Source organism: Furipterus horrens, unplaced genomic scaffold, assembly GCF_987537825.1.
Source record: "Furipterus horrens unplaced genomic scaffold, mFurHor1.1.pri manual_scaffold_16, whole genome shotgun sequence".
Classification (NCBI taxonomy): Eukaryota; Metazoa; Chordata; class Mammalia; order Chiroptera; family Furipteridae; genus Furipterus; species Furipterus horrens.
Window position 1 is genome coordinate 2,518,322 of NW_028327186.1, and position 22,790 is coordinate 2,541,111.

The 22,790-nt window shown below is 54.8% G+C and overlaps 2 long non-coding RNA genes across 3 annotated transcripts; both read right to left on the bottom strand.

Annotated features, from left to right (window-relative positions):
* Positions 1-4,008: 4,008 nt before the first annotated feature.
* LOC149991995 (uncharacterized) lies at positions 4,009-9,051 on the bottom strand. Its single transcript, XR_016508445.1, has 3 exons — positions 8,912-9,051; positions 6,799-6,908; positions 4,009-4,420 (listed from the first exon to the last, which is right to left on the bottom strand). It is a non-coding gene; the product is annotated as an uncharacterized LOC149991995 (long non-coding RNA).
* Positions 9,052-15,533: 6,482 nt separating this feature from the next.
* Positions 15,534-21,326, bottom strand: LOC149991996 (uncharacterized). 2 transcript variants are annotated; one of them, XR_016508472.1, is made up of 3 exons: positions 21,080-21,326; positions 19,243-19,318; positions 15,534-15,801 (listed from the first exon to the last, which is right to left on the bottom strand). It is a non-coding gene; the product is annotated as an uncharacterized LOC149991996 (long non-coding RNA). The 2 variants fall into 2 exon arrangements; XR_016508473.1 differs by having other exon boundaries at positions 21,015-21,326.
* Positions 21,327-22,790: the final 1,464 nt, after the last annotated feature.

The window sequence follows — 22,790 nt, forward strand, 5'->3', positions numbered from 1 at the left end:
ACAGCCTAGTCCAAAGACCTGGTCTGACCTTGGTAGCCTCGTCCCGGGACGGAGCCACTTCCAAAACCCGAAGCTTCTTGATTTGGGAAATGGCATCAAAGATGCGCGTAGCCCCAGGGTTTGAGGAGGAGGCTCTCAGCAGCTGCTTTAGAGGCTCCGCTGGTCTGAGTGGAGCTTCCTGGCCCCGTGAGGGCAGGGCCTCCAAGCCCAGGCAGGCCCTGCAATGCAGCCGGTGCTTGGGCCTGGGGGGCCATCTGATAAGGCTTGTGGCTGGTGGCCAGCGCAGGTCAGGGCAGACGGAGCCTTAGGGCAGCACGCAGGCTCCTGTGGAGACAGGATCCATCCAGCCTGAACCCAAAACAGATTCCTCCCCTTCTGGCCAGACCAGCATGATGGCCCCTCTGAGGAATGCAGGCCCCTAACCCAAGGTGCAGCTCCTTCTCCTGCCTGGCCAGGTGAGGGCAGGAAGCGGGAGCCTTGAGGCTCAGCCATACCCCGGGCAGGCGGCCCTCACCCCCTGCGTCCTGCCCAGACCTTCCCTAGCATTGCAGGTTCTTTTCCTTTAAGGCCCAACTTCTGAAAATGCTTTCTTTCTTTCATTTATTTTGTAAAGACTTTATTTTTCGAGAGAGGGGAAGGGAGGGAGAAAGGGAGAAAAACACCTCTGATGTGGCTCCATCTAGGGACCTGGCCCGCAACCCAGGCATGTGCCCTGACTGGGTATCGAACCGGCGACCCTACGGTTTGCAGGCTGGCGCTCAATCCACTGAGCCACACCAGCCAGGTCCACAAAGGTTTTCTAAAGGCTGCCGTATACATTGCCAAGTCCAGACTCCTCAGTGTGGCAGCCAGGTCTCTTGACCACCTACGTCTGCCCTCTTTTCCCCTCCCTGCTGTGCTGGCAGGTGTTAATATCCACGGAACAGGTCACCACCTGGAGGGGCGTGGCCAGCTCTCAGCCCCATGTGGCCACAGAGGGTGAAGCATCCAGCCCAGTCTAAAACCATCTTCCCTGCCTCTCTTCATGGCTCTACCCGGGGGGACACCTGAGATACCTGTTAGCAGTGCCCAGAACGTGGCCAGCCAGCAGAGACAGCATCTCCTGGAGCGGAGGAGCTTCTGCATGGTGGGTGGGCTCTGGGACCCGGGCAGGGCTGAGTAAGCAGGTGCACAGGCAGCAGGCAGCAGCATGGGAATGGGGACAGCTGGTGTGGCAGCACCTGAGAGGTCAGAAGGGGACAGACGAGTCGTTGGGACTGGAGTTCTCCATCCCGGGAAGCCTGGGGTTGGCTGCCTGGACCTGCCATGGAAGCTGGGCCCTAAACATACCTCTGACACCCACCCCAGAGCAGCCCCAGATCCCTGAATCATGGCCTTCTGAGAACAGAGTGGGCCAGGGGCTGACCTGGAAGGAGAGAAGGAGAACTAGGCCCCGTGACCTCATGGGGAGACCTGCAGTTCTCCAGGATGGAAGATGGGGGGCCCCACTCCAAACTACAGGCACAAAGCTTTCTCCCCTAATGAAAGGAGGCGACCCCTTTTCAGACCTCTTGACTTCTGAACACGCCCTCTGCATTAGGCTCAGGGCTTCACTGTGGGGTCTGTCCTGTCCTGTCTCCTTGGCGACCCAGCTCCGCTGTCGGGAGCCGCAGCCTTGGGTCCTTCATGCACCGTGAGCCCTGTGGGGGTGAAGCAGCAGGACCCCACGCGGGGGCTGCTTTGTCCCTGTCCCCCACGTTCAGGCAGGACATCAGGGCCGATGTCTCCTCAGCCAAAGCTGCCAGTGGCCTCGGCCTGGGGAGCAGAATGCAGATGACAAAGGCAGCAGGTGGCCAAGCCCTGCCTGCTGTCACTTACTTAGCCAATGACACTCTTCCTCTGTGAGGAGGGTTTTGGGGACTTGAAAAGCCTCCCTGGCACCTAACCTCCTTCTTGCCTTTAACACAGAGAAGCCGCCACACAGGCAGCAGGCAGCGTGGCGGAGGCTGAGCCCGCAGCCCAGCTGCAAGAGTGTTTGTCTGTTCTTGCGGTTTCTCCCTGGGGTTAGGCAATGTTTCCCTCGGTGTCGTAACGGCCAATTGAGTAGGTCTCTCTCTCGCAACGTCAACACGGTCTGAGGTCTCTGATCAGTGGGGGGTCGGGGGCCCCTGGGACCCTTCTTTGTCTAACGATGAAAGAATGAGATGCCCCAGTGTTCCTTCCGGGAAGGCGCCCGGGTGTGGGGGGGAGGGAGGGTGGCCGGGAGTGTTCTAGTAAGATTAGGATGCAGCGATCGATGCCCTGGGACAGACGTTTATCACCCACCGCACAGCGCTGGTGTCTCGCCAGAGGAGGTGCCCGGCTCTGGGCTGGGGTCCCCAGTGTCCCAGCTTCCTGGGAGTCAGCCCCGCCCCCGTCTCTCTGCCTGTCTCTTTCACCCCCCTCACCCCACGTGACTCCAGGCCTCCTCCAAGTGCCACCAGGAAGTCCTTCCCAGTGACTCACCTCTGAGACTCAGGAGGTCGCTGTGCAGTGGGACCAAGGACCAGGACTGAGGGCTCTCTCTTTGAACCATCCAAGGACCGCCCTGTCCTCCTGCCCCTCAGCTGGCCCAGGCAGGCTCCCTGCCGGAGACAGTGCCCCTCTTGGCCTGGAAGCTGCGCTTGACTGGCGGGCCCCCGGGAGCTCCCACCCTGACAGGCCCTCCCACAGGGACCCCAGGTCCCCGACCCTCCCGCCTGGCTGGGGGCCACAGGGCCAGCTGCATTGAGATTGTCCCCAGCCTCCCAGCCCCCTCCCAGGCGTTGCTCAGGTGGCGTGCGGGAACTCACTGGGGCTGACACCGTCCCAGCCACCCTTACAGTGTGGCCGGCCTTGTGACCCCAACCACAGCCTCTGGGGAAGGCTCTGCTCTCCTCACATGAGCAGCACCAGGCAGCTGGCCAGCCCTTCCCCTCGCTTCCTCCATGACCTCGGGCTTTGTCTGGAGCCCTCGCACGGAGCGGGAAGCCCAGGGGATGCGCTGAAACAGGGAAGCTTGGTCCCCCATCCCGGCTGTCTTCCCGACCTCTTGCTGCGGGAGAAGAGCGAGCAGCCGCCCCAAGCCTTTGTGCCTGGACGTTTGTCCCCAGTGCTGGGCGCGCTCCCTCCCCGTGCACAGCCCGCGGCCCTCTGTAGTCTGGGCCGTGTTTCTCTCCTGCGCCTCTGCAGGCCTCCTGAAGCCCCTGGGTCTTCCTCCCTGTCGTGCTCTCTGGCCCAGGGTCCCCAAAGGGGATGCAGGAAGGGACAGGACAGGACAGACCCCCAGGTGGAGCACTCCCGCTGCCATCTCTGTGACTTTGTAACAAGCCAGAGTGAAAGGCACTTCCTGCCCCTGCGGCTGAGATGGTTGTCGGCCCCTGTGTCACACATGCGACACCCAGTGGCTCCTCCTCCCTGCTGCTCTCTGGGTCCCCCCAACTGGTGCTGAATCGGGGGACGGTGCCCCACCAGAGGCCAGGGACTGTCCTGTGCGCTCCCTGAGGCTGCTATGGCTCCTTCTCTAGGTGGCCCCGGGCTCTGGACCTCAGAGCCACCCTTTCTGTCCTCCTCAAAGCCACCAGGGTCTGGGTGCCACCCCTCAGGGTTCTTCCTTGGGATCCTAAGCTCATAACTAAATTTTAGCCTCACGCCACTCAGTGCCTGTTTCCTAAAGATGACCACAGAAAGGGGTGCTACTCAGATCGACCCCATGGGGGTCAGGATCACCGCCCCTGCCCACCCCCGAGCGGCGGGCCCCTCCTGCTGAGACCTGGCTCTGGGCCCGTGGCTGAGGGCTGGGAGTGGGAACAAGAAAAGACCAGCTCAGAAGCCTGCAACCACAGTTGGGTTTCGGTTCAGCCAGCGTTTGCGGAACCCCGGCCTTGGACCAGGAGGGGCGCTCAGTGTTGGGGGGCGCCATGAGGAACAGGGTCCCATGCAACAAGGCATCCCCAGCTTGCCAGCTGGGCGTGAAGGGCAGGTCATTCACAGCTGGGGCCTCACTTCACAGCAGCGGGGATGGTAGCGGCCGTGGCAGCAGCATAAGGGCAGGGAGGTGGGCAGAACAAGGCGGGGATCTGAGTTGACGCGTCACATACAAGGGACCCTTTCAGTCAAGGTGTGACAAGCTGAGGCCAGAGGTTCCGGAAGTCGGTATCAGTAGTGGGGGCAGCCTTTGAAGGTAGAATGACCGTGACCTCCTAGGAGATGGGACTATGGGTCCAACTCAAGGCAAAAGATTCAGGATGTTGTCGGAACCCAGAAAGAACAGCCACCTTCTCAGGTAGAAAGACAATCCTGGGTTTACATGTTCACTGGGGCAGTGAGGCCTTGGATATGATCAGGCAGGTTGTGCAATCAGACATTTCCACAGTCTCTGGGTCTTCACGCTCAGGCCAGATTTCCGAGAGAGAGAAAAATTCTGTAAAAAAAAAAAGCATACTTTAGTTCTTTTGCAAATAACCAATTCTAGTTGGCCTTAACATGAAAGAGGGACTTAGGGCAAGAAAGCCATGCTGGCATTTCTCAGAGCCCAAGGACAGGGTGTGGAATGCGGCACTACAGCTCGCAGGGTCCCCTCTGCCTGCCCCTGTCTCTGCATGGGCCTGGAGCAATGGCAGCCGCCTTATAGCCAGAGGCCATTGAGTGGCCTTGTGGAACACGGCAGCAGCTGGCTTTATCCAGAGCGAGTGACCCAAGCGCAGGCCACAGTGCCTCGTACAACCTTGTCTCCAGAGTCACAGTCACTGTGTCACCTTCTGCCCGTCAGCAGCAGGTCACTAGGCTCGGCTCACGCTCAGGAGAGGGATTCACAATGGAACACTACGCAGCAGAAAGAAAGAAGGAACTCCTACCTTTTGCGATGGCATGGACGGAACTGGAGAGCATTATGCTGAGTGAAATAAACCAGGCAGTGAAGACAAATACCATGTGATCTCACCTATAAGTGGACCTGAATACACAAAATAAACTAACGAACAAAACAGAACCGGAGGCACGGACACATGGGACAGACTGACAGTGACCAGAGGGGAGGGGGAAGGGATTAATGGTGGACAGAAGGGGAAGGGACTAGTAAAGGAACATGTATGTTGACCCATGAACATGGACAACAGGGTGGGGATTGACTGTGGGAGCGGGGGTTGGGAGGGATGGATTGCAAAGGGGGAAAGTTGGGGCAACTGTAATAGAATAGCAATAAAAAAATCTGAAGGAGAAGAAAAAGGAAGAAGAAAGAAAAAGAAGGAAGAAGAAGAAAAAGAGAGGCTTTATTTAGCTGGTGTGGCTCAGTGGATTGAGCGCCGGCCTGTGAACAGAAGGGTCACCGGTTCGATTCCCAGTCAGGGCACAGGCCTGGGTTGTGGGCCAGGTCCCCAGTAGGGGGTGCACAAGAGGCAATCACACATTGATGTTTCTCTCCCTCTCTTTCTCCCTCTCTTCCCTGCTCTCTGGAAATAATTTTTTTTAAAGATTCTTTAAAAAATAAAGAAGAGAGGATTCAGGCGAGGCAGTGTGATGGGAGGAAAAGTGAAAAATGAGTGGATATATTTTAAATACATTCTCGGTGGGAGTGGGAACCAACCGAGTGGGTCCTGACCCAGCACCAAAAAGCCCCATGATCTTGAACAAGTCACTTATTTTCTGAGCTTCTGTTCGTCTCTGCGATTTGGAGATGATGATGTCATCGTCTGTCTCAGGGCCAGTGGCTTTGGAATCAAATCTTTGTCCCTATCTTGTCTCCAAGGAGCCTCAGATTCCCCATGGGCCTCATTACCTCCCTCTCAGGATGGTGGGGAAGTGGGCTGAGACATTCACGTGCAGAGAGCTGGGCTTGCCTGAGCCCCAACATAGGAAGTCTGGAGGTGTCCATGTGCCGAGCAAGCCAAGGGGTGTGCAGGGCGCTCTGTGTGTCACCTGCATGTTCTGTGACCCACAGCAAGCAACATCCGCCTCTTCTGCTTTCTCCAGCTTGGTGACGTTCTTGGGACCTGACCAAGACGTTGCTGCACCTGGAGGAAGTATTCAGTTCCTCCCGTGACTAAAACCATCATCTCAGACCAAAGCCAGGAGCACCCTTCCCCATGACCCCAACTGCTTGGCTCCCGTAAGCTTGGGGGACGCTGTGGAAGCCACCTTTGAGAGAGCACACCTTTGGGGAGAATGTTCAGCATAGGCCTGCACATTCCAGGGTGAAAAGAAACCTTCCCTTCCATGGCATTTTGTGAAGTTTGAAAAGCTTCCTCGTAACACGCCAGCTGGAAATCAATTTTTAACCCAGCCTGTCTGGGCACCCGAGTTGGTAAGGCTTAGAGTTCTTTCTGGAAGGGAAGCTGATGTTAGTGGCAAGATGCTGTGCCAGGGGCCATTAGGGTCCTGCCTGCCAGCACTGGGCCTGCAGGCTTGCCCCACAATGGTGTCGGAACATGCTGCGTGCATGCATCCATTGCCGCTGGAGACTAGCAACATGAGCAAAAAGCTTCCTGCAAAAATTGTGTTCTCGGCGCCATGGGAGAATCCCCCACTGGGAGGTCTGGGCCCTCTGAATCTGCCAGGCCCCAATGTACCTTCTCACAGGGAGCACTTGGCACAAGAGAGCTGCTTGTCCATTGTCAAAGTCTGTGCGGTCCTTCCCAGGTCAGGGGGCGCACCTGCTGCGTGCAAGAAGGACAGGGAACAGGCTGAGAGGTACTTCCACTTTGAAAGTGTGCCATTGTGGCCTTGACTGGGTGGTTCAATGGGTTGGAGCGTCATCTCATAGACCAAAAAGTAGCGGGTTCAGTTCCTAGTCAGGACACATACCTGGGTTGCAGGCTTGGTCCCCAGGTGGGGCGCCTACAGGATGTGTCCGATCCATGTTTCTCTCCCCCATCGATGTTTCTCTCCCTCTCTTTCTCCGTCTTCCCTCTTCTCTAAAAACAAATCAATAAAATCTTAAAAATAAAAACAACAACAAAAAAAAACTAGTATACCCTGTGAGACCAGATGGTGCTCCTTGGTCGGGGGCAGGTGGGTGCTGGAGGCCACTCGCCAAAGTGACGAAATCCCTCGTGAGCAGAGCACTTGCAATGTCGTCTCTGAAGACTCTGCTGAAGGATCTGCTTTTGCCTTTGCTCACAGGGCTGCTGGCTGAGATGCATCACGGAGACCAGGGCTCCCCAGGAGCGAAGGGGATGGGAGAGCCCCAGAAGAGCGAGAGCCAGTCACAGCACTCACCTGCAACACGTGCTTCCTGGAGGTGGGTGGAGATTAGCGTAAATACTGTACTAGACCGCAAGTCAGAACACGGGGGAAGGGGGCCAGTGTTCCAATTCCCAGATGTGCTGGGAGCAGCAAGAGCCAACAGAACCAGATGTCCCTGGGGGCCAGATAGATGGGCAACCATCTAGGGCAGCGGTTTTCAACCTCTTTCATCTCATGGCACACATAAACTAATTACTTAAATCCCACAGCACACCCAAAAATAGTTTATTGTTTGCTGATCTGACAAAAAATTAGGTATGATTTTGATTCATTCTCACCAGGCAAGCTACTGTCGTGTTGGCTCTTGTCATTTTTCTATATCATAATCTAAGGGAAAAGACGTCAGTGCCCTGAATAAATAGGCAGTTGTTGCATGTTTTAAACACTCCTGCGTGTACACTGGTTGAAAATCACTCATCTAGGGTACTGCTCAATATATGTAATCGAACGGGCCAAGAATGGACTCATAGTCTGATGTTCACTAACGGATGAATGGATAAACAAAATGCAGTATATCTATACAATGGAATATTATTCAGCCACGAAAAAGGGATGGGGTGCTGATGCTGTGAACCTTGAAAACAGTGTGTTAAGTGAAAGACGCCAGTTACAAAAGGTTGCATGGGATAGGATTCCATTTGTATGCATATCCAGTATTCTGGAAAATTTAGAGAGAAGTAGGGCATGAGTTGCCCAGGTGTTGTCAAAGAGGTGAATTGAGCCTAACTGTAACAGAACCCGTGGGCTGCTCCGATTGAAACAGAACCCACGGGCTGTTTAGTCAGGGGCCCGATTGCCTGCTGCCAGAATTATAACTCTCAATACCAGAGTTTAGTGAAAAGAAAGAATTGTTTATTTGCACATAGTTCTGCCTCCCCCTCCCAGACCTGGCCAGTCTTAGGAAAGTTAGAAACACCGTTTCCCTACTTCCTAGGCACAGTTCAGCTTTACCAGTAGCTGCCAATCACTCAGTTCTGATTGGGGAGGTCCTTTCTGTGCTGTGGTGCCCTCCAGCTCTCAATGCAGGACCGCCTGGATTCTCAGCCTCCTTGTAAACTGCCTCCTCCCTGCAAACCACATGGATCTCCTCTCCTTCTCAAACTGGATGGCGAGAGCCTCTTCTTAAAGCAGCCTGGAGGGCCCCCTCCTCCAAGCCACATGGAGGGAGCACACCCGCTAAAATGTCCGCAGCTGCTTATACATCCCTGACTGCGTCCTGTGATGCAGTGGACATGGTAACCAGTCCTGACCATTCACAGAACCCTACGCAGGCTCTGTAGGCTCCTTCCTACCATCCCAAGGTCCAAGACCCCTCCCATCTTCCTGAGCCTTGGAAGTAAAGCGGATCTTTGCAACAAAGTTTCCAGCCATTAGCCTCAGGCATGCAAAGGCATCCTGAAAGCTGCTTCCTTTTTCCTGTCTCCCAGCCGCAAACTCTGGGGTTTGTTTTTGGACCCCCCTGTTTCTGTAACAACTGCTGATTGATCCATGGTTTCCTTTGGAAAAGGAGGAAAAATCTCAAGTTTCATTTATGGACAGATCAGCTCCAGCTGTCAGGGAAAGACAGAGAGGGTCAGCAAGTGGATCACGGCCCCATGCAGGCGTGGCTCTGGTCATCCCCACCTAGTGACCCTGAAAACCTTCCTTCTGGGCAGGGTATCGTGCAATGTACCTCCTGTCCACTTTGTACATCCGAGAAGGTGGCTGGGGTGCAGATATACGAGCATATACGTGGGTGCACAAGCAGCGGGGAGTTGCTCAGCAGGTTGGTTAGAAGCCTGGAAGGAATCACTGGGAAGTTCAGGGGCAGGGAGGTCTGGGAAAGAAGGATGTGGTTGGACTGAGGGGAGTGCAAAGGTGCTGCACAAACATAACTGAGAGACAGGATAACTTGGCCAGTCAACATCGGCCCTTCTCTGCCCTCAATATGCAAGCACTTGTACAAGAAAAGACGGACAACGGAGGGGGTAGCTGCCTTGGGGCCATGCAGGGCTGATCCTCTTTTTTATTTTCATGTACTAGATCATTATTTATTTTTTAAAGACTTTATTTATTTATTTTTAGGGGAAGGGAGGGAGAAAGAGAGGGAAACGTCAGTGTGTGGTTGCCTCTCATGCGCCCCCAACTGGGGACCTGTCCTGCAACCCAGGCCTGTGCCCTGACTGGGAATCGAACCAGAGATCCTTTGGTTCACAGGCCGGCGCTCAATCCACTGAGCCACACCAGCCAGGGGTGATCCTTAATTTTAACAGCATCTTATATCATGGGGACTTGATACGCTTTGCCTCTAAAAATGCTTTCACCGAAATACCCTAGTCTGAGGTTAACATAATGACACCCCTTTCTTTGAATAGCTCTGTATGTCTTTTTCCCAACTTTTCAAATTCAACGGTTCTATCACCTTGTGTTTTGGAAGTCTCTCGTTAAAGAAAAAGCATCTAATTAGTTTGATCATCTTTGTTTCCTAGCTGGAACATTTAGTTGTGTATATATGTGGCATTTACATGGGACATGTAGTCATATATGTAAAATTGTTGCTATATTTGGGTTTTAATCTAGCATCTAAATCTCTGCTTTGTCTTCTCATCTTCCTTCCCTGCTTAAAGAATGTGTATTTTCCCCCTGCATGTCCTTGGTCTAATATTTTAGTGAGTACCCTAGAAATTATACCATGAATTTTTTTTTTTTTAATTTTATTGATTTGAGAGAGAGGTGTCTTGGGTAAAGCAGAGATGGGAGGTCCAGAACCCTCTTTGCTCAACCTGACCCCCACCCCGGTGGTTCCTGGAAATCGTACGGAGCCCCGGGACATGTTTTGCAAATCATCGCTCTAAAAAATGTATCAGTCCACATATACTCCCTGAGTCCAGTGCATGCTCTGCTCCCCATCGGATCCCTGGGTTTGATGAGGTCTCCTTTTTCCTAACTCATGCAAACGTTTTAAACTGGCCAACGGTGGCCCCGTGCCTAGGATGAAATGTCATGATCCCCCTGCCTGCCTTTCTGAGTTCCATTCTCACGCTCACCGCGTCGCTTTGCAACCCTGAAGCCTTCCCTGTCATTCTGACCTCACGAAGGGGCGCTCTGCGTGGGGGACCTACGGCAAACCAGTGCATCGGTGTCTGACTTAGGTACTTCAGCTTGCGGTCGGTGCGCACCCTGCTTCCTTCAATCCAGGCCTCCTGCCCGATATACCATCTGTGTGGCCCTCTGTTGCTAGATTAAATCGAATTTTTTAAACTGATTTTTTTAAGAGAAAGAGAGAAAGCATTGGTTGCTTCTTGAATGTGCCCTGACCGGGGATCGAACCTAGAACCTTAGCCTATCGAGACAGAGCTCTAATCAACTGAGCCACCTGGCCGGGGCCTGCAGTCGAGCCTTACCTTTCCTTCCTGTCCACCTCCTGCTGCCCCAGAGGCAAAGCCGAGCATGAAAACCAGCCAGCGAAAGAACCCGCTGCCTGCACGGGGCCGCGGGGAGCGGGCAGGCCGTGCGGATGGGAAAAACGCACATGGTTTGGGGGCGTTGCGGATACAGTACAGATTATTTTTAGCCAACTGTTCTGACTCAGTGAAAAACCTGAAAGATAGTGTTGATAATCATGCTTATTATAGCGCCACAGATGGCGCTGCTATAATTAGACGCCTGTTTCTGGGTGATTCTGCTCTGCCTATAAGAAGACACCTTGCCTGGTTCAGGCAGACATCACCGAAGGTTGTCTTGATTGGTTACCTTGGGGCTCAGTCTATTACTCTTTACCCTGAAGTATGAAGAGCATTTGTGACGAAAAGTAAATGATTCACATGTCTCCCAAGCTAATATTAGCCTGAACAGAAATAAGGGGTTTCGGCTCTCTTTTGTTCTCTGATCCTCGTGGCAACCAGAAATTATCCCCTCTTGCCTGCCTTCCTCCCCAGGGGGGCTTCCTGGGCCCCCAGCCATGCCTGGCTCCCTCCGCTGTCACGTTGTCCCCCTGCCCTTTCTTCCATATCAGGGGTTTTCATCTCTAATGGCGAATGTGTCTGTGAGAGCCCTGGACGAATGTCTGTCCCCTCTCCTGGACCCCACATTCCCAGCTGGGGGCCTCACTGCACAGACGAAGCCTTTGGCTGGCGTGGGGCCCATTTCTGTGCCCTTTTTCGTGTGACAGTGAATAAACTATGCCCAACTTACAGCGAAGAGATATTGTGAGACTTTGGTACGGAAGATGTGGATAAGGTCAGAGACGGAATTGGTGAAGCGGATGTGAGTGGATGTTTCTAGAAGGATTAGGCTGGGGCAGAGGAGGGCGAGAGCCGCAGTTCCACTAGGAGCTAGAGTTCCTGTCCCAGCCACAGCCCGAGGCACCAGAGTCTCCCACACCATCGGCGCCCCTTCAAGGCATCTCCCATTCCCACCTGTGGAAGCCCCAGTGCTCCCGCCGCCTGGTGTAGATTCCCCTGCGGGGACCGATGGCACACAGCAGACGGGGTAGTGTGGCCTTTCCGAGGCTGCGTCCTAAAAGGTCCTGTGGCTTCCTTCTTGGCTGAGCTGTCTGTCTCTCTGTCTCTGGCTGTGCCACCATCTCTGCCTGTCTCTGCCATCCCTCGCTCTGGGAGAAGCCACGTGTGAGCAGCCCTTTGGGGACACCTGTGGGCTGAGGAACTGAAGCCTCCCACCAACAGCCACGTGAGCGAACCCGAAAGCAGACCCCCCCAGAGACCACGGCCCCGGCCTGAGCTGGACTGTGCCCGCATGAGCGTTCCTGAACCACAGCAGCTGGCTAAGCGGATCCCGGATCCCTGGCCTTCAGAAACTGTGTGCGGTGGTGCGTGTGTGTCGACCAAAGCTGTTCTGTCTTGTGGTCACTTGTTACGCAGCAGCCGATAACGCACACACCAGCCAGCTGCGTCTCTGCCTCCTGGCTCTGCCGAGCCGGGGCTGGGAGCCCCAGCTCCCCCGTGGCTGCTTCCAGCCATCCGCCCTCCTTTCTGAAACTCCTCTGGGGCCTGCAGCCCCTGACCTGCATCTGGAGACCAGCCCTCCAGCCTTGGCCTAGGAAACATCACCAACAGGGGCCAGCGGAGACCATGACACAGGAAAGCGCAAGGCGACAGGGACCAGGTCCAATCACCCCAGAAACCAGAGCACCCCACAGTTCTGACCCTTGGCCTGAGAAGGAAGCTTGACCTTGCTCCCCCTCCCCCACACGGGCTCAGCCTCATTTCTAAGAAGGAGGTCTCGCCTGAACTCTCCTCCCCTTCATCCTTCCTATCCCATTGCAAGGACGCCTGCCCCAACTCACATTCCCCAAATTGCTATTCTACTCCTTAAACCTTCGTATGTCTTGTCCTGCCCCGGCCATGACCCCCAGCTTGCAGGATTTCCTCTTTTCCCTCATGCTTTCAGATTTCATGATGGCAAAGCTTGGTGTGAAATTTTAAAAACGGGGTTATACCAGCGTGGCATGAGCTTTTTTCATTGGCAAGTTCCCATCCTTCAGCCGGCAGTTTTCTTGTATTATTTCTTTGAACATTTCTTCTTGGTTTCCTCCATCCTGTCCCTTTGGAACTCTTGATTGGTACGACGCCATTGTCTGGACTGACCTTTTAATTGTTGTTTCTCTGTTATTATCAACCTCTGTCTTTTTTTTCCCTAGAGATTTCTTCACCTTCACCTTCCTTTTTTTTTTTAATTTTTATTTAATGGTTGATTTGAGAGAGAGAGAGAGAGAGGAAGGGAGAGAGAAACATCACTTTGTTGTTCCATTTATTGATGCACTCATTGGTTGCTTCTTGTATGTGCCCTGACTGGGGATTGAACCCGCAGCCTTGGCAGCCTCACTCACCAGATTAGGGGTCCTTGGCAATCTTCTCAGAGCCAGAAGGACAGCGCTGAAGCACTCTTTGAGGACTGGTCAGGGGAGGGAGCTTTCGACTGCCAGGTGAAGCCATGTCTTTGTGGGACGACCCTCCCGTGGAAGCATGTTTAGGTCTCTTCTCTAGGGACATGTGTCCTGCCAACGCCCCAGGAGTGGAGTGGAGGAGGCGCTCTAGGGGTTTTCTTAAGTTAGTGTAAACCAGCGGTTCTCAACCTGTGGGTCGCGACCCCTTTGGGACTCGAACGACCCTTTCACAGGGGTCGCCTAAGACCATCGGAAAACACGTATATAATTACATATTGTTTTTGTGATTCATCACTGTGCTTTAATGATGTTCAATCTGTAACAATGAAAACACATCCTGCATATCAGATATTTACATTACGATTCATAACAGGAGCAAAACTACAATTACAAAGTAGCAACGAAAATAATTTTACGGTTGGGGGTCACCCCAACATGAGGAGCTGCATTAAAGGGTCGCGGCGTTGGGGAGGTTGGGAACCACTGATGTAAGTTTTCCTTCTCATACCCCAACCCCTTTTCAGTCCAGAACCCCTCCCCTGCTGTCTGCTGTCCTGGGGATCCCTGAGCCCACCTTAGGAAGAGAGCCCCCCAGTCCTCTCTAATTTCTCCCAGGAACAAACCTCCAGGCCGGTCTGGGGGTTGCAGTGGAGGGAGCCTGGGGACCCTGGCTTCCTAGACGGAGTTTGGATCCACCCCTCTGTGTTCGCCTCCACCACCCGCCCTCATCCCTCCCTCCTGCAGCGGTGCCCTCCCATTGCCGGGCTCCCGGCTTCCACGGACCCAGTGGGCCTGATTCTTGGGAGCAGACGCTCCGTGCCCCAGCCCCCCGCGGGTCCTCAGCCTTCCTCCCTTTGGCCCCACCCCTCCCTCATGTCAATCTACTCATCAGGGAAATAGCGATGACAGTGTTTGCTCCGCCCCCCAGCCCCCCGCGGGGGTTGCTGTGAGGAAGACATGAGCTCAAGGTGGCCCCATCACCATCAGGCGGGCTCTGTCCCTGTGCGTGTTGTTTTTCCCACACGAGCCCGAGAGCCACGGAAAGCTGTCCCCTGCACGTGCTCCGGGACCCTGCCCTTCCACACGGGACTGTCCCCGGCTGAGGGCTCCATGAAGGGAGGTATGCAGGCACGTGGCTGTCCCACAGCCTCCCTCCCCGCGGCTTTGCTCAGCCCCCTGCCCCCACATCCACAGACAGAAAAGCACACGGAGGCGAAATAACAATGGAAACCCTGCGCGGCATCAGCTGAGACCTGCGCCAATGACAGACGACTGACGGCAGTTTGAAAGAGGGATGAGCAGGCGCTATGCCACCCGCCCACCTGGTTTCCAAATGACTTGCACCCACCTTTGAAACCAGGGCTGACTTTAGTTGGAATAATGAGCAGACGGGCGGGGATGGGAGCGTCCGCCGTGTGGGGGACGGCATGTCTCGTGCGCATCCTTTGCTCCGTGCTGTGGGGGCTTCATCCTTGAATCTCGAGGGGCCTCCCTGGGGCTTCTGGAGAGAGTAGGCACTGGTGACGAGAAACGCCAGGACGGGTCTGCTGTGACCCTGGCTGGCCCACCTTCTGCCCCTGGCCAGGAAGACTTGCCTCGAGCCTCAGACGCCCTGAGCCCTGGCAGACCACAGACTGCACGACCGGACAGATGGACAGGGCCCACGTGTTCTTACTGCTGCGCCCTGCGTGGGGGACACAGTCACAGCTGGCACGTGCGTGTCAGGGGACGCCATGGGGCTTTGGGGCATTTCATTGGATGATCTAGGCACCGTCAGAGGTTTATGTAGAAAACTATAAACCTAACGTACATCCTCTAGTAGGGAAAAAGCATTTGTTAGTTACACTCCCCTCCTTTTTCTAAGGGGGCAGTACGGTGGGACTGCAGGGTCTTTAGCTTCCCATCCTGGTTCTGGGGGGATGCAGGAAGCAGACATGGGGTCGGGGGTGGAAATCTAAGGGAGGGAGGGCCATCAGGGAGCAGCAGGGTGGCCCCCCGCTCCAGCCAGCAACAAGCAGAAGTGGAGCTGGGATGCCCTGGCTGGCGCGGGGCAATTTGTTGGAGCATCAGCCCATACCTGAAAGGTCGCCGGTTTGGTTCCCGGTCAGGTCACATGCATGGGTTGTGGGTTTGGTCTCTGGCTGGGGCACGTGCAGGAGGCAGCCGATCGATGTTTCTTCTGTTTCTCTCTCACAGTCATGTTTCTCTCTCCTTTGAATGAGCATAAAATAAACCTTTTATAAAAAATGACTGAATGGTTAATATCATGCTAGGGCTGGACCATACGTTATGCAATTAATATCACTATCAATAGTATTTAGTTGCTTCCACTCTTTTGTTATCGGAGAAACCCTGGTTCTTCTCGCCGACACAGTAAAGAATTACAGATCAGCGAGCCTATTAGCGTGCACACAAAGTTTATTAGTGGCTAGGAGGACAAAAGCAAGGATGGCCAAAGCTGGGGTGGCAAGCTTGTCCTAGGGTGGCCAGAAGGCCAAGAGCACCAAGAGAGGGAGTCCTTTGTTCTGAGGATTTACATAGCTCGGTTGGGGGTGAAGAAGTTATAGACTGATTGACAGATAAAGGTGGTGCCAGCTTTCCAGGGCAGGGGCGTGTCTACCCAAAGGTATGAATGGGCTTCTTCCTTGAGCAGGATGACTCTTTTCTGTCTTTCTGACCTGGGGATGTAAACACAGTTACAAAGGCTTTCTTTCCCACATGGCAGAGACCGATACACAGAATTCCAAGGACCACCCTCCTCCCATGTTAGCACGGTGTTTCCTGTGATGTTGGAGCACCTGGCAGTATGATCAGACCAGGCTCAGGGCTGCTGAATTAGTGGGTCAGACAGGTCTCCCTCTGCTTCTCATTCTGCTGTAACATTTTTGCAATCACTCTCAATGGTCCCATGAGTGTTGGTGATAAAAACGTCCTTACCCACGTGTGTGAGATCGGCATGGGACTTACTCCTAACGAGGGATCGCCAGGCTCTGTGACTCAGACACATTTGCCCAGCTGCCCCCACGGAGCTTGTCACACAGCCGTGCTCAGAGGCTGGCACTTGGCCAGTCCAATAGGTGTAAAGTGGGGTTTCCCTGATGTTCCTGTTTGCACGTCTCTTCCTGGGAGTGAGATTAAGCATATTTTCAAATATTTTGAAGCCTTTTCATTTGTGGGGAAGGATTTCTGTCCGTTGCCTCTTTTCTGATTCAGAGTCAGATTATTTTTTCTTACTGCTTTATAGCGCTTTGCTGGTGACATAAATTAACCTATATTATTATGCATATAATACTATCCTCATAGGCAGAAATACACCTTATCTGACTGACTTCATGGTAATTCCGTCTTAAGCATGTGCCATAATTTTATTTTCAGTTTATCATTGGCCTTTTTACTTTAATCGGGATGTTTTCTGCCGTGTGGAAATATTTGACTCTTATTCGGCAGAAAAGAATCAGTTATGTTGTATGGCCGTGGAGTTTTGCAACATAATAAAACAGATCACCCCACCCCCCCAACCCAAGATTAGAATTTTTTTCCTAGACATTTTACTGATTTGATCCTCGCAGCAATGCTTTGTGGGTTCGCTCCCCAGATATCCTGTACCTCTAGGACTTACCTGCACCACAGGTCCTGATGTGCCACCCCCTCTCCTTCTGGGGGGTGCTCTAGGGTTTGGGATAAAAAGTCAAATTGTACCTGTTAACCCCCCAAAACTGAGTCCCTTGCTTCTCTCTCAGGACTGGTGATGAGCATGAATCCGGTCCTTGGCAAATGCTGGTCCCTTATAACTGTCATCGCAGAAACACCCACTTGCACAGGATGCTGGGGACCTTGTACGGGGTCACCAGCCCATTCGCCTGCCCGGGAGGCCTGGTGGGGGAGGGCCCGGGAGGCCAGGGCCCAGCAGGTGTCCTGCCAACTCCTCCATGGCCCCAGCCAAAGGTTCCCATTCAGGTCAGGAAGTGGTTGTCTCTTTCAAGGCTGCCTGAAATTATTTCAGCTGCACCGAGGCATTTCAAAGTCAGACCAAATAAACATTTGCATCTAAAAAAAGGCAAAACAGGGTCACTGGACATGGAGAAGAAAGCCTTCCCAGATCTGGAGGGTGTGGCCAGACGTGCCTGAGAAGCTGAGTGGGGTTTACTTGGGCTCTGTGCGTTCGCAAAGGCTCAGCCTCTGTTTCGGGAGGGAACTATTTTCTATTAAATAAAATGTGACCTTCCCTGACTGGGTGGCTCTGTTGGTTAGAGCATTGTCCCCTTATGCCAAGGTTGAGGGTTCGATCCCCAGTCAGGGCGCATATAAGAAGCAACCAATGAGTGCATGGATAAGTGGGACAACAACTCGATGTTTCTCTCTCTCTCAAATCAATAAAGTAAAAATATTTTTTTAAATGTAAGCAGACCCAAGTTCCCCTCCATAGTTTTCTCCATGGCCCCTTGCAGCTCCTAGACTGAATCTTTAAGGGGCTTCTTTTTCCTGAGAAGGTGACCGTGCCCCACTGGGTGTCATCAACCAGAGAAGCCCAAGGCAGGGAAGAAGGCCATGCTCCCCAACCTCCAAAGCCACCAGAACCTCCACACAGTCCCCAGGTGCCCCCTCCATCTCTGACTCTCCTTGGCTCCCTCCCTCTTCACTCTGGGCCTGGTGCCCAGGACACGGGAGCCTGCTTTTCCCAAAGAATGTGAATTGGAAGGCAGGGAGGCGCCACCTCATCCCAATTAAGCCTGAAGAGTGGGGACATCTGCTAGAACACTCTGTGTTATATCCCAGCCCCTTTGGGAGCACTTCCACCAACTGCGGATCTCCCAGATGACAAGGACAGTGTACACCTGGCCTCACCTGACGCACAGGTGCTCTCACGCAGACGGGTCTTCCGGTCTGAGCGTTGTGCCACCTCACCCTTAGGGCAGCCCTGTCTCGCAGGAAGGGCCATACAGAAACCAAGCAGGTCCTCTTTCCACCGTCCGGCTCCACCACCAGGGGCCCTGGCTCACTCACTCACTCATTCATTCATTCATTCAACCATTTTTGAAATCGGGCTCAAGATGGCTGATGAAACAGATCCAGGTACTTCTCCAACCCCAGATCCTATGAAACAGCTAAATAAATACCAAAAAATAAAGTAAAGTGGGAATACACCACATAGATGTCACCAGCAGACCATAACATGGAAAAATTTCTGGGTGATAGAAAGCAAACGAGATCCGATTCTTGGCGAAACCCAATAGAGCTGAAGAGCCCAGAATGCCGTATAGGTGGGAGACCACCCTGAAAACCCTGGGCCTAGAAATAGGAAGAGTGGAGAGGAAATGGGTCCTAGGACACGGATGGGGGACTTCACTTAAAGGACTAACCCAAGCAGCTGAGATAGTGCCCTGCTTGACCCCAGGATGAAGTCAGAGTGTAGCTTTAAAACTAAACACAGGGAAGCAAGGGCTGTGGCCAGAAAGAGATGCTGGGCCCTGCCCGGTAACCCCAGCCTAAATGAGAGCCAGAGCATCCCCAGATCAGAGCCCATGAAGGTGCTCTACCCTTGGACATCTCCGCGGTAACCGGAGCAAGAGTTGCAGGCACCTGAATGGACAGCACCCCCCCTTCCAGGAAGGAAGTTTACTTGTGTTCAAGAAATACTCCACACAGCAGGGCTGATGGTTCCCAAGTATGATGTACTCAGAACCCCTTCACCCTCTTAAAAATGCTGGTGGGCCCGCAGAGGCTTTTGGGTTTTTTTTTTAAGATTTTTTTTTTTTTAATGTTTATTTCTTTAATCCTCATCGGAGGATATGTTCAACTGGGGATCGAACCCACAACCTAGGTATGTGCCCTGACCGAGAATCGAACCCACAACCTTTTGGCATACGGGATGATGCTCCAACCAACTGTGCCACCCAGCCAGGGCCAGAGAGCTTTCCTTTGTATGGGTAAACCTAACCAATATTTACTGTAATACAAGTTAACATGGAGAACAATTTTAAATATGTTTGCATTTATCTTGAAACCCTAATCAAGCCAGTCCTTGTTAACACAAATAACGTTTATGAACATAGCTATCTTTTTCTAAGAAGAGTGATAGTGTTTTATCTTTTTAAAAATCTTGCCAATGTCTGGCTTACCAGACAGCTGGAGTCTCACATCTGCTTCCGTTTCAATCTGCTATGATATCCCACATCACGCCGACTCTGGAAAACTCTGTTAAACAATCGCAAGAGAAAAACGTCTTGGTATTCCTATTAAATAGTTTTGACTTTGTGGGCTCCCAGATGAAGTCTCAGGAACCCCCAGGGGTCCATGGGCCACACTTCGAGAGCTGCTGTCCTGACCCTCATTTCCAAAGGGATCGGACAACCCAGGATCCCCGTACATTTGGAGGAAACCCAGCAGCTGGGCGAGGAAGAACCAGACAGAGCCCTGGAGAAAACAGGGTAACGCAGGAATCACAAGAAGACATCAAAATAAGGACAATTAATATTCTCCCAGCAGTTCAATGGGACTTTCTGTGGGAGGGCGCCCCAAGAATCCTGAGGATGGTAGCGGAATGGGCCAGAACATGAGCAGGCGTCCACAGGCTTCCACCAACAATGGCAGTAGCGGCAGGCTGGCTCCCACAATGGCCCCGCAGGCACACTGATGCCACAGCGGGCCAGGCCACACCCAGGTGATGCCACTACCACTGCCAGTGCTGCACCCTGTCTTCCAGAGCTGGCTCGGTTGCCCTGGACCCTGGGATTCCCTGCCCCTGTGCCACCAGGCTGATTTCCAGGGCCTATGTGGGCCTCCTCCCCTTGTCCCGGGGTACCCTGGCTCCCTCCCCCTGGCCTGAGGGGGACCAAGGGTGTTTGTATGTGTGCGTGTTAAGTGTGGAGCCTGGACCTGAAGAGTGAGTGCAAGACCCGCACTGTTTTACAGAGCTTTGCTAATATCTCAAAATCTCAGATGCACAGACCTAACCGTTCCTCATCTAGGTCTTCCATCTGGGCAAAAAAGAACGTATTCTTAGCAGAAAAGCAATGTGCAGAAGTCTGCATAGGAAAGCAGGAAAGTTAACAACTATGCAGACTCGCAGGCTCTGTAGCCGGGCTCGCGTTCTGACTTGGTAGCTGTGTGACCCTGGGCAGGCTACTTGCCCTCTCTGTGTTCAGAGAAGCTTGGCTGAACAAAGGGAGAAGAAGTAATATAACTCATAGAAGTTCGTGAGGCCCGAATGAGTTAATATGTGAAAAGCGCTCGTGCTGGGCTTGGCTTTGGGTGAACACTCGCTACCTGTCAGCTCTTCCTACCACTGGTATGCACAGCAGTCCTATGCGTCCGCGTCTGGCCCTGAGTGCCCAGAACTGCGCACACGCCACACCAGAGCTCTCCGGGGTCCCAGGTGAGAGGCAGAGGGTTTGAGAGCTCCCTGGGGGACATGTCGTGGTCACCCCCCCACCCCCACCCTGTCCCCCTGGCCCCAAGCAGACAGTCACTCATGAACAATGGTCTCATCTGCAAATGCACAGCCTTGCAGAAGGGCCGGCTCCATTAACCTAGCCCAGTGGGAACAGCAGCCTTGGGGCGACGTGGGGGGATGCTGCTGAGCGATGTGGGGCCCGAAGAAGGGGTGTGGGGGCGGGGTGGGGGGAGGTCCTTGGCGACAGCTTGGGCCCCGGACCCCCTGAGGCCTGGAAGGCAGATGCACACTCGCCCATTTCAACATCGTCCCTGGCACCGGCCTGGGGCCCAGCAAATGGGCGGGGGCGGGGCGGGGTGCTGTCCCTCCTCTCCCCTCCCCCTCTCCTTTCCTTCTCCCCGTCTCTCCCCCTCCCCTCCCCCTTTCTCCGTCACTTGTTCCCCTCCCCCCTTTATTTGTCCTCTCCCCCGTCCCCGCCCCGGAAGCCGAGGTCCACACCCTGGGTGGCCACGGCTCCTGGGCGGCCCGCCATCCCTTGGGGGGGGGCCCTCGGGCGCGGGCACCTGCCAGATGGCATTTCTTCTCGGCCTGAAGCCGGGCCGAGGTCCGGGAAAGTGGGTCAGCGCGGGCCGCGGTGGCGGCAGCTGCGCTCCGAGGGGGCCCCGGTCCCTCGGCCTCCCTGGGCGCGGGAACAGGGGGTGGGGTGTCCCGCGCGGGGCCGGCTAAGTGCCTCCCTCCTGCCCCGGAGCCTGCCGGTGGGGGCCCCGAGCAGGGGCGCCGGGGACGCGGGCTCCAGACCCTCTCAGGGCGGTCACCGCGCCCACCACGCCCGCGCTCCCGCTCCGCCCCAGTGTGGGCGGCTCCCCCTCCAGGACGCCTGCAGCCTCCCGCCCTGCCCTCTAGTGTCGGCACCGGCCTCTGCACCCCACGGCCCAGCCCTGAGCACCGCTTGTCTGTGACACCCCGGCTGGGTCGCCTGACCCCGGAGCGCGGCCGCCCTCGCCTCACCTGCTGGGGCTCTTGCATGCCCGCTCCTGTGGCCGTCCTGTCAGCGGCGCGCGGGGAGCGACCCTCTGCCCGCCTGTGCCCCCTGACAACTAGGGGTCCCCTGTGGGCTGTCCCCAGGTCCCCGCAGGTACAGGTCACCGTCCTGGGGCGAAGACTGGTCCAGGGCGCATGGAGGTGGCGTCAGCCCCTGGGTCCCCCCCCAGCAGGGTTGGGGGGCGGGCGCTGTGTCCTGCCTGCCTGGCCTTGTCCTGTGTGCCCATGAACTACAGAGCCCCCCTCTCCCCCACCAGGCTCTACTGTGTCCTAACGCACTGATCTGTCTGTCCTCCTTTGGGGCTCCTGCTGGAGCCAGGCCTTCTTCCTGGAAAGCGCTACCCCTTGGCCATCTGATGGGCGTTTTACCTCGTCCCAGATGCTGTGGCATCATCCCCAGGAGGCTTCCCCGTGTCCCCTGGAGGCTGGCCCATCCCCTGGCTCCCGCTGTGCAGGACCGGCCTCTGTGAACACTGGGGCTGAGGCCCGAGCTTCCCGTCTGGGAAGCAGGAGGCTCGGAGGGCGCAGGCTGCCGCATGGTCGCCCCACGGGCCCCAGGTCTGAGAAGGGGTCGCCGCGGGAGCCTGCATTAATCACACCACCGTTCATGCATATCCTCGCGTGCTTTGATCAGCAGACACACCACACGGGAGTCCGTCTGGGCAGCGTCTGGTCCCAGTTTGGGCCCCCCTGCCCCCTGGGCCTGTAGAAGGGCTGACACCAGCTCAGGCGCCCTCTACGTGGCTATCGGAAAGGACAGCTGGGCCCTTGGAAGCCTCCCGCAACGAGGGGGAGAAGGTGGGGAACACGGAGGAGGAAGCCAGAGTTGGGAGAAGAAATGCGTGAACGTTGAGGTCTCTCAGCACCGTGGGACGAAGGAAGCACTGTTCTCCTGGGCATTTGGGTCTCAGGTCGGCCAGAGCTGCCCATGGAGAGACCATTGCTTCCCCTGTGTGGGGACAAGGAACAGCCCACGCCAAGCAGGCCCTTGGCCCATCAGCACCCAGGTCAGCCCACTGTGGGTGCTCCCGAGTGATAAGAATCTGACATCATCAGGCCCAGGACTCCCAGCCTCCTCGCCACCCCATCTGCAGATCCCTTTATTTAGAAGACTTAATGAGTTAAACAAATGGTCGTTAAATAAGAAAAAGGTATGTGACTTCTGAGTGTGACCCTCAGGGAGAACTGGGGGCTCCCCCACCCACCCAGGATCCATCCACGTATTGCACACCT